At 29.9% G+C, this 11,573-nt stretch overlaps 1 pseudogene; it reads left to right on the forward strand.

Annotated features, from left to right (window-relative positions):
• Positions 1-9,523: 9,523 nt before the first annotated feature.
• Positions 9,524-10,789, forward strand: LOC135955528 (putative nuclease HARBI1; annotated as a pseudogene).
• The last annotated feature ends 784 nt before the right edge of the window (positions 10,790-11,573 follow it).

Genomic DNA, 11,573 nt, shown 5'->3' on the forward strand with positions numbered 1-11,573 from the left:
AAAGAATATTGTGAATTAATGAAACCATTTGCTGAGATTTTGCATTTTCTACAAGGGGCCGATAAACTGTCCGTTAACAATTTTGGTTTGCTCAATATACAGAAAAAACATTATTTTCAGTTGGCAATACCTCTAAAAATAGATGTGAAAGTTGGGAAACCTGCCTTCAAGTGACAACATGTTTACATACACAGCTGTTTAATGTGGCCATCGACAGCCGGAATCTTTTGAAAACTTCATTATCCTGCATGTCTGCTAGGTCCGCTTTTACAACGCGGAAATTGAAAGGCAGACAGACGAAGTTTGTTGGCGAGGGGTTGAAGAGGTAGAGTGTGTATTACACAGGTTTAGGTTAGTTCAAAAGAGAATACGAAAAATGTCTGCCTTTCAATTTCCGCGTTGTAAAAGGGGTCTAGGTAGTTAGGCCCGGCATGATAAACTCTTGCAGCATTTACTTGGAACTCACGTTCTTCGAGTTCATCCTCCATCAAATTAATGTTAATTCCACTATTAAACTTTTTTTTGAAAAATCTATTTAATATCGTCTACAAAAACACAAAAAAACTATGAACAATTTATCTGTAAGATAAATAATTGGCAGATGCTTTACGACAGAATGAAGCAAATAAGACATTGAGAAACCCAAATTTATTTAATCGTTGGGAAAAAAGATAATCCCCTAATGAGAAAACAACCCTAAAAGTAAAAACTGACAATTTAATTGGTAATGAACTTACATATTTAACGAAAATTATTCAAAATTATCTTTTAAAGCGCGTCGAAAAGTTTTTCTACTTACAAGAAGAATTTTCAGACGTGTTTACGCAGAAATACTTCTGTAGCAAATGTACCCAAAAAACTCTTCATTTTTTATTTCGGCGAAGACAGCAATGCAGGTACATATTTATTAAGTTTTAAATATGGTTTCAAATTATAAAAATATTGTCTCATATTAGCTTGTTGATAATATACATTCACAGTTGGTTCAATTATTCTGATATTACTATTTATATTTGTTATAGATATCATTGATTTTAATTTCAGCGACGATGATGTTAACATTAGCTATACATACGCGACACTGATCTCTAATTGCAAAGTCTAAAAAACTAGCCATATCCAACAATTTTAAAAGTTTTTGAGCGATCAAATACTCCGTTGTCTTCATCTGGACCTGTGTCTAAAACAGCGAAATGCAAACTCACACCACTACAGTTTTTAGATATTGTAGTTGTATGAGTTGAGAAATATTCTCTGGCAAAAACAAATAGATGAAATAATGAAATAAACAAACATAAAAGCGTAACACAACCTGCTTCTATCAATGATCATGCGAGACTGACTGTTTTTATACAATGTGTGTGCTTGCGTACATGTGAAAACAAAATCAAGAGAGCTCACTGCAGCTCGCTCTAAAAGACCCCTTTTTTTTGGCCAAAATTCAAAACTTTTTTTTTCCAGTTTTTGACGTTTGAATATTGTAGCAAACACTTCAGATAAACAAAAAAAAATTATTTGTTTTACAAACTTCAATTAACCGTTATTCTATGAAGTGAGAAAGTTCAATGTTTGAGTGCAGTGGTAAACTGAAACACGTGGTGTAGTTTTTGTTTTATTTGAGTTACACAAAATAAACTTTTTAAATCTGTTAGTTATGGATATTAATGACAATGGTAAGTTTTTAATAGTGAAATATTCAATAATAATTATGGTAATAGGAAATTACATAAAAATCTTCATAACCTAAAAATCAGTGGCCCATAATCATAGTCAAAAATAAAGTACATTTTAAGAGAATTAAACTCGACTTTACTTAAGAGTGGACTTTAGGTCTATCATAGACAAGTTAAAGTATACTTCTCACGCTGAAGTCGACTCTAAGGCCCTAATTTTGTAAATCACGTCACCAAAGTGATATTTATGTGCAAAGCAAAAACAACAATACACACATTTCAAAAATTTGTTTTTGTTTTATGTACAAATTGTGAACCAAACAAACGCACAAAAATTCAAGCGTTGATTTGCCTTTCATAATTTGAAAATTGTGTACACAAAACAAAAACAAATTTTTAAAATGTGTGAAATGTTGTTTTTGCTTTGCACATAAACATCACTTTGGTGACGTGATTTACAAAATTAGGGCCTAAATATAAAACTAGCTAAAGTTGTTTTTAACTCGTTTAACAACAGCATCAGCTGTTCTTCGCCGAGTAAAAAAGTTCGTCACAAAGTAAAAAATGTTTAAGTTACAAGATATTGGAGAGATTTTGCAATTATTTAACAGTTATCAATAAAATTAGTACCAAAATATCGTAATTATGATATTAATCTTATCTTTTCCATTTTTCCACAACAAACAACTTTCTTTCTTTAGATGTCCCGGTTACTTTTATTGTTTACGTTTTTTGGATTTTGTTTTTAATTTTGTATGTCAGCTGTTCAGCGTTGCTGTCTGTTTTTTGTTGTATATTGTATGAAAACATTTTCTACATTTGCGGTGGCACCCAGTTGAAGTCGGTTCAATTTAAAACATGCTTTTATGTTGACTATGGTTGCAAATTAATAAACAGCAGGTTTTTATTTTAAAGTTGTTTTTAAAAAGAACCGACTTTAATGTTTGACTATGATTTTAACTTTTTATAAAAAAAAATATAGGATATAACTTACAAAATTTCAACCGATTTCAACGAACCAAAAACGCACAAAATTAGAGTGATATTTTGTGCTTACGAATCATAACTCTCTGCTAGTTTTTGCTTATTTTTAAGAAATCAATTTTTGTTTCAGGAAATTTTTGCCTCAAAAATTATGATTTACTCAGAGTTTGTCAGAGTGGAAGGCAAAAACAAGAAAAAAAAATAAATTATTAAAAACTTAATAAAATTTATGTTTTTTTGTTATTAATTGTATCTTTGGTTTGAATTCATGTATATAAGTGAATATTTTAGTTTTGGCCAAAAAAAAAGTGGCTCGCCAGACCTATGTGCTGTGGAAAGATTGTTTTCGTTTGCTGGAATTATACAAACACTAAATCGGCAAAAATTATCTGACGGAAATTTCGAAGAATTAAATAAGCCAACAAAAATTTCATAGACTTTTAATAATATAAAGTTTTTTTATATTGTTGATGTCTGTCCGTTTATATATCATAAAACTACTTTTGTTCAAGTGTATTTTTGTTGTTACAATCTGGCAACACACTACATTTAGTGTGGTGAGTTTGAGTTGCCTTGTTAGAAAGTGGCTTGACACTTTTTTAAAATACTCGTTCATATTTATTCGCTTTCTCTAAACCCGCACAGACACATCAAGTAAAAATATAAATTCAAATTGTAACAAAACTATTTAAATAAGAAAAAACAAAAGTGCCTAATAAAAACTAAAAATGAATAAAAAACAAAAACCAACACAAAAGCCTTTTTTATTAAACCACAAATAAGGGTGGTTTTATATGGGAGAAGCTGAAAGAACTGAGTGTGTGTAAAGCAACATTGGCCCTGACCTGCCACAAATACTTGAGGAAGCTGTCGGAGACTGCGTGCCCAGCTATGTAGACAACCAGTGCTACAAGAAACACTTGGAATCATTCCAAGCCCCAACATTTGGTCCTTCGGCCCTTACAAACAGAGAGACACGAATGTTAATTTCATTATTTATACACAGAAAAAAGTTTGGGCTTAAATAGTATGAACAGATTTATCACCACGGCTTTCTGATATGAATAAAAACTTTGTACACTAAGCTAACGAAATGATTATTAAAATAAAATTTTAAGAACAAACCACACTAATGAAGTCAAATTTATTGACGTTAAATTCTATACAACGTTTGGTAAAATCATCACTAAGTATATAATGAATCATTAGTAAGATTTAGCTTAATTTCTATAATTATGCGCAATTTGATTTTAATTTTTAATAGTTTCATTATGTGCAATTAATTCTTAAAAAGTAAAGTAAACTCATAGTCCTCTACTATTTAGAATCATTGTAATTCTTGTATCGAAAGAGGTTTATATTGTAAATCAGCAGTTTAGGTTTCAAATCAGACCAAATATTTGATATAATGTGTACACAATGAATATAAACAAGTAAGAGAGCTATATTCGGCTGTGCCGAATCTTATATACCCTTCACCAAATTATACTTCAAAATAAAAATTTCAAATATTTTCAGGTAAACAAAATTTTTTTTGTTTTTTAAGTTCTTTTTTCATTTTTTAGAAAGAAACATTTTTCGAACTGTTTAATTTTTTTTTTTAAATTTTAAAATTTTTTTGTAAATTTGAAAAAAAAATTTTTTTGGTTTATCAATTTTTTTTTTGAGAAAAAAAAATTCAGATTAAAAAATATTTTTCCGATTTTGACCCATTGTAGGTCCAACTTACTATGGTCGTTGCAAAGGTCTTTGAAATATCTATCATTAGATATCCATATTGTATATGGTGCATTTCGTGTCAAGTAAACCAACTTTTGAAATCGAAAGGTCTTCCGATCGGGATGAAGGTTTTCAACGAGATCGGTCGAGAATTCTCTGAGTTAGAGGGGGTTAATTGTGTAGATTACACAATATAATCATTACCCCCCATGCCTGATAATTATTAAGCTGTGAAGCTTAAATGAAATTAAACAAATAAAATCGAATTAATTTACAAAAAATGTTTACAAGAAATAAACCAAAGAACTAAATTAAAGTGAATAAATAATATCTAAATAAGCTACTCGAATAAAAATAAAAGAAAATAAAGTGAAGTGCTAAAATTAAATGTTATAAAGCAATTTATGGATGCTACAACAAAAAGGCACCGAAAAATATAAGATAAAATAAAACTGAAGTTATAAATATAGCGATGAAAACTGCTAAAATAGCTTCAATGGAAGTAATTCCTTCCGATTTGATTGATGAAAGTGTGTCCAAAGGTCCCACAAGAAATCATCAAAACTATTGCCAAGCCGTAATTGAAGTTCCATTAACATTCCTATGAAGAAAAGGAAAATTTAATAAATCTATTATACAGTGATTATTTCGTTGGCGCTGCTAGATAATTCAATACAAATTTCGAAAAACATATCAAAGAATTACGAGATATTGCGTTTGAGTAATATGGGCATCAACACCTAAATTGGCATTTTATTCCTGCTGCAGCTCCTCATATGGGAGGCAGGAGTTGATAGTGTCAAAATGCACTTAAAAAAGACAGTTGGTCAAGCGAAATATACATTTGAAGAATTCCCGCCCTCTTAGCCCTATGTCCGAAAATGTCGACGATTTATTATCTCTGACACCAGGACACGACCTAGTTGGCCTAAAAAATTAGCCTTAAAATGTCTTTGGTTTTAAAATGTAATTGGTAATAAATAAAAACAATCTAATAAAAATTTAATATAAAGATATAAACTGACGATTTATAATTTTGGTTATATACAAACCTGTCACCATTTGTCATTTGTATCGAAGTGGCTTCAATTTACATTAGATTTTGATCTACCTTCGTTAGATTCCAATTCATTCTGTTAGTTTGCAAAAAATAAATATTTTATTTTTTTAATTTTGAATAGCCAATGTTTTGCTTATTAAATCAAAATTAAGTAAACATGTTAATTAAAACTTTAGATATAGTCAAGTTTAAAAAACATCACATAAAACTAAGGAAAATAATTCCCGGGAATTCTCTCACAATTTCCCGGGATTTCGGGATAGAATATTTTTCGGAATTCCCGGGATTTCTCGTCCCGTGAAAAACTAGTACTTCTACCGAATTGTTCAAATTCAAGCACTATAGCTTAACACGGATTATGTTTGCCCTCTCTGCAACCGTACCCACGCTATACGGCAGTGTACCCGGTTCATAGTAATAGGTTTTTGTTTCTTAAAGATTTTTTCGTCCATTTGGGTATTAACGTGTTTACTTAGATTTGATTTACAGTAATTTATTATTTTGCCACAAGACTTGCATTTAAAGTTGTCATCTTTGACAGGCATTGGAGATCTCATTAGCTTCTCGTCTCTCAAATAGTGTAAAAAGGGGAATAACTATATAGTTTGACAGTGGTGATGATATTAAAGATGCCACATTATTATATCAGATTTACGAATTTTTAATGATACACTTAAAATAATTTTATATTTTTTAATTTTATAATTGAAAAATATATAGTTTTAAATTGCCATTGCAAAAAATCCCTCAAAAAAGGGAAAACTTCCTACACTGGAGGCATCTTCCTTCCTTCCATCATTGGTGGTCACACTGTACACATTTATTTGCCATATTTGTTTAATCAAACTACACAAAAATACTATCCAACACACGAAGGGGAAAATATATTTGTCTTGTGGTCACATTAATGGTAATATTTTTTCTAAATAATTATGAAATAAAGCTTCAAAAAAACTTTAATTCCTTTCATCAATAAAGAAGACATTTCTAGAAATTAAAATATTACCAGATTTTTGTGAAATTTCAGTACTTTTATTTAAGCGTCAAATATTTTATGTTTCTACTAAAATAATCCACTTTTAGTTAACTTTTGTAGACTGACTATAAGCTTACAGCAATATAATGCAGCACTGCCGAAAAATTTGGTGTTCGACTACGAAAATAACACACTAAAATGTTATGCATATTGTTGAGAGCATAGAACAGTGATGTTCAAAAATAAAAATGAAGATGTATTGGTGAGAGAGCTACCCAGCAAACATAATGTCAAACACTTAAAATAAGAACAAAATAAAGAATGTTTAGATTTAGAATTTTTGCCAGATATAACCGATTTATTAAATGAATGTAATTTAAATTTTAAGGAAATAAAAGAATACGGCCGAAATTCTCTAAAATTTTTTATTTATTTCTGACTTTGTTGTTTTGTGTTCAATTGTAATTGAAACGCGTGTGTTTGCTTTGCTTCGTCCAAAAACCAACCAACAACAATGCTTAATGAATTTCTGGAAAAATGAGACATTTTTTACGCTCTTTTAAAGAGAATAAGAATATGTGTGTTGTTACTCAGCGCGAAAGCACAATGAAATGAACATCATTGGCATAGAATAATATATCCATAGAAGCGTTACTGAGAGGGAAAAAACCTATGTCTGTTGTCAAAAACCTAAGTCGTGAGAATGTATTAGTACAAAGTTTTGAGATTGTGTTGGTGCCTTTTTAATTTTCACCAGACATACTGAGTTGTATAAAAATGTTTAAATTTTAATTTATTTAAATTTTCTTCTATTTTCAATACCTAAAATTGAAACTCTCTTCTATAAATTAAATTCTACCACAAATAAAATTAAGTGTCAAAAATTTATAAAAAATTATTTTTTTCATTTGAGCAATATTTCGTGTTTCGGAAATAAAAGTGTGCTGTAAATTGTTAAAAAAAAGTCATAAAATAGTGTATAGAAGTGTAATAAAGTGGTTCGGTCTGTATTTAATCGGAAAATCAAAGGTAAAATTTCAAGTATTTTGATGTGTTAATTTCTCTCACAAGTATGTTGAATTCACATATCGGAAGTACGTGTGAAGAGAGTAATTATTGTTACTCTCAGTTTACTCTCGGTTGCGCCTCTAGTTGTATCCTATGTTTTTGGTTAAAAAACTTAACATTTAATACTGAGTTTGTGTTAAATTAAAAATTATATTTTGATTTTTATATACATATAATTAAGAAATTCTTCGTTTTTCTAAGGCCCTGATTCAGAAACACGAAAGGAAAACTATTTTTATATGAAAATCACAGTTTTTAAATAGTTTTTTGAGTGTTTTTCATAAAAAAATTTAAAATTCTTTTCTTTCGTGTTTCTGAATCAGGTCCAAATTGATATACAGTAGTTTTGACTTACCTGCCTTTCACTTAAGAGCATTTTGCATATAAGTGCACAAAACTTGTGTTTTGTATATTTATTTACCAAACTCCATATAAATTCGTTAATTTTAGAGCATTGTTCATACCTGCACATTTAAGATAAGTGCATAATACTTTTGGAAGCTATAACTGGTTTTCATGAAAAAAAATTTAATTTAGCTGCCTAATACAAAATTAAATCAAAACAACTAAGAACAATACGATTTTGAATGAAAAAATATGTTGTACACTTCTTAATAATATTAAAAGGAGCTAAAATATCAATTTGACGTTAGTTTAGACGGAAAAATCACAAAGCTTCGTGTAAATATTATTTGCCGTTAGCTGCTTTTTTGGGCAGTAAACTGTAAATGCAATTACCAGCATCAATGAGCAGGTAAGTGCATTGAGGTTAACTGCATTTTTAACTTACCTGCACAAAATATCGTGCAAAGTGGATTGTGCAGGTAAGTCAAAATTACTGTATTAATTTATATTAACAAATTATATTTGTTTTCTACGTATAATTTGTTACTGTTTAATTGCATACATTTAGTTTTTATTTGATTTTTTAAATTGTATATTAAATTGTATTTAATACATTTTTGATTATAAAATATTTAACATTTAAATTAAAAATGTATTCATTTATATTTTAGTGATAACTCGTGTTTTATTGTGGAAATTTTTAAAAACTTTTTTCATGGAGTTATATCGTAAAAAATGTTTAAAACAAATGTATAAAAAATTTCGCATTCGTCTGGGTAAACATTACATCAAAAGAATTTGCAATTTTTAAAAATGGATATCTATAGTCATCAAAATATACATACATATATAAATGGATTTAATTTTAGGAAAGTTGCCCACCAATAACAGCCTGTGTTGAATATTTTTGCCTTGGAGCTTTAATAATTTAACTTGTATCTCAATTTCTTCATCCGTATCTGCTAAAACAGCAAACGTTTTTTGTGAATCCAAAATGGAATTTTTTTTTGAAACGAGACTATCAGCCCAATTATGAATAAAAAATTACACGGGAGTTTGTTCCCTCGGATTTTTTTCCCATTGAATTTGAATAGGAAAAGTGAAAAAACTACCGGGGAATTTTTATTCATAATTGGGCTGTATTTGAATCGGTATTTACATTTTATTGTGGGGGAAACAGGTGATGCAAATTCCACAATGAAGTTAACAATTTAGATTCTGAAAAATAAAAACAATTTAATACCATTTATACTATGCAATACAATGTTTTTCATATCTTCGTCACTTGCATCAACTTCAAGCAACTGTTTTAAAACTAGGGATGAAACGATACGAGTAACTACAAGTAAATATCGATACTTCTCTTTCGATACCAACTACTTTTAGCATCGAGTACCAAGTAGGTATCGGTCAAAAGTACTCGTATCGGTCAAAAATACTCGTTTCATATTTAAAAAAACCAAAGCTAGTTGACGCCATTTTCGATATAATCACCCCTATCGTGAGTAAAAAGCGAAATGTTTGTTCCCATGAAATTTTCATTCCCCCATAAGTGAAAATTGGTATCGTGAATTTCCCATGAAATTTTTGTTCCCTTTAATGTAGGTTATCATTGTTCAGTGAATGAAAAAAAAAGAAGCTCGAAAATTTTGAAAAATAAAATAAATTAATAAGTTAATTTAAATTGTGAAGAACAAAATGTTTAGAATCGGGGCATTGATATTATTGCAAGAAGAGGAGGAAATACAACAACAACGAATTGTTCGTCGAGATTTGCGAGACTCATCTAATCCCTTAGAGATGCCGGACACATTGTAAGTGATTTAATTCAATGAAAAAACTTTATTTTTAATTAATTTTTGTTTTAGATTTATCCAACATTATAGAGTGAATAAAGCAGCCTTTACATACATTCTGGATACTCTTACTAATTCTTTGCCGGCAGCAAAAAAATCATTTGGTATTCCGCCAATCATAAAACTTAGTGCCTGTTTACGATTTTTTGCCGAGGGCGGATACCAAAAGGGGTTGGAAGAGACTATAAAGTTGGAATGGCACAATCAACTATTTCTGAGGTACTCTCAAAAGTGTTGGACGTTTTAGAGCAGAGTCTCTGTGATCAGTGGATAACTTATCCATCGGAAGATGAAAAAAGAGTTACTTCTCAGGAATTCTACCGCAAATTTGGAATACCCGGTATTGTAGGATGTATAGATGGAACGCACATCAATATTGTAGCCCCAAACAAAAATAATCATTTATACTATAACCGTAAAGGAAACTACAGCTTGAATGCCACACTCGTAAGTTGTTTTCTAAATATATTATACATTATTCCAGTTTCTAACTATGAGTATAATTCTTTTGTAGATATGCGGTAGTAAAATGAGAATTCGATTTGTTGATGCCACACATCCCGGAGCCTGCCACGATTCATTTGTGTGGAGTACAAGTTCCTATAGAAGAACAATGCAAGAAGACTATTTACGAAGAGGTTCCCGTGTATGGCTATTAGGTAAAAATGTAAAAATATATAATTAAAATATACATACTGTATGTATATGTGTGTAACTTTTAGGTGACGGCGGATATCCCTTGGAGCCTTGGTTGTTAACGCCATATAGAACACCTGCATCTGCTTCTATTGAACAAAAATTGAATGATGTTCATTCTAAATGCAGAAACATCATTGAGAGAACAAATGGAGTGTTAAAAAATAGATGGAGGTGCTTGCTTGGTGCTAGAGAGCTACACTATGAACCAAAGAAAGCTGTCAAAATAATAAACGTTTGCGTAGCATTGCATAATATCTGCATTGCTTATAAGTGCGAATATAATAACAGTATTATATCTGACCTAGAAGAAACTGAACTTTTTATTCTAGAAAGCGGAAATACAACTGAACACGAAAGATATCTGGCCTCTGCCCAACGCATCCGTTCTAATATAGCGAACTCGTTATAAAAATGCTCTTTTATACATATATTTTTGTAAAAAATTTATTTTAAAAATAAAATACATTTGATTTCAAACTTCAATTAAATTCAGACTTTTCTTGTATACTTATGTATATATGTGAACATATTTGTTTAAAACTAGAAATAATAAAAAAATAACACAATTCAGTTTTTAACTTCTTAGAGATCTGCTAGAAAAATAATAATAAATAAAATAACATTGAATTCAATACTTAATTTTAATAAAATACATGATATATTTTTCTATTTCTTTTGCAATATTTTAAGCCTCAAGTTTTCAATTACTATCAGTTTATTATTTTTTTCTATTTTATTTTCAACTTCTTTTGCCCGAAGATTTTCAATAACTGCATGATGTCGCTCCATCTCTTTTATTTTTTTGGATTTTAAATCGTTGCTTTTTTCCAGCGAACGATACACCCTTTTCATCATAGCTTCCATTTCTTTACTATGATTTTGGAGCGACTCACCAATTTCACTAATTTTGGAACATAAGCTCTCCTGCGACTTCAGCTCTTTTGCAATAAGATCAGCTGTTGTTAATTTTTCATTTGAATACACTCTTCTTCGTTTTATGGAGTATGATTTTTTCTCATGGGATTGTTCAATTGGGTGCTTCACACATTTAATTTTCAATCTCACGAATAGCCATTGTGTGTGTCGTTGGTTCATTTTTTTTTTCTCCAAAACGTGACGAGTTTTCTAAACCCTCTACGGATTCTTTCATATCGATGAGTTCGTATATGCATTGTTCGGTGGCCGACAAACTT

Source organism: Calliphora vicina, chromosome 3 (genome assembly GCF_958450345.1).
Source record: "Calliphora vicina chromosome 3, idCalVici1.1, whole genome shotgun sequence".
Lineage (NCBI taxonomy): Eukaryota > Metazoa > Arthropoda > Insecta > Diptera > Calliphoridae > Calliphora > Calliphora vicina.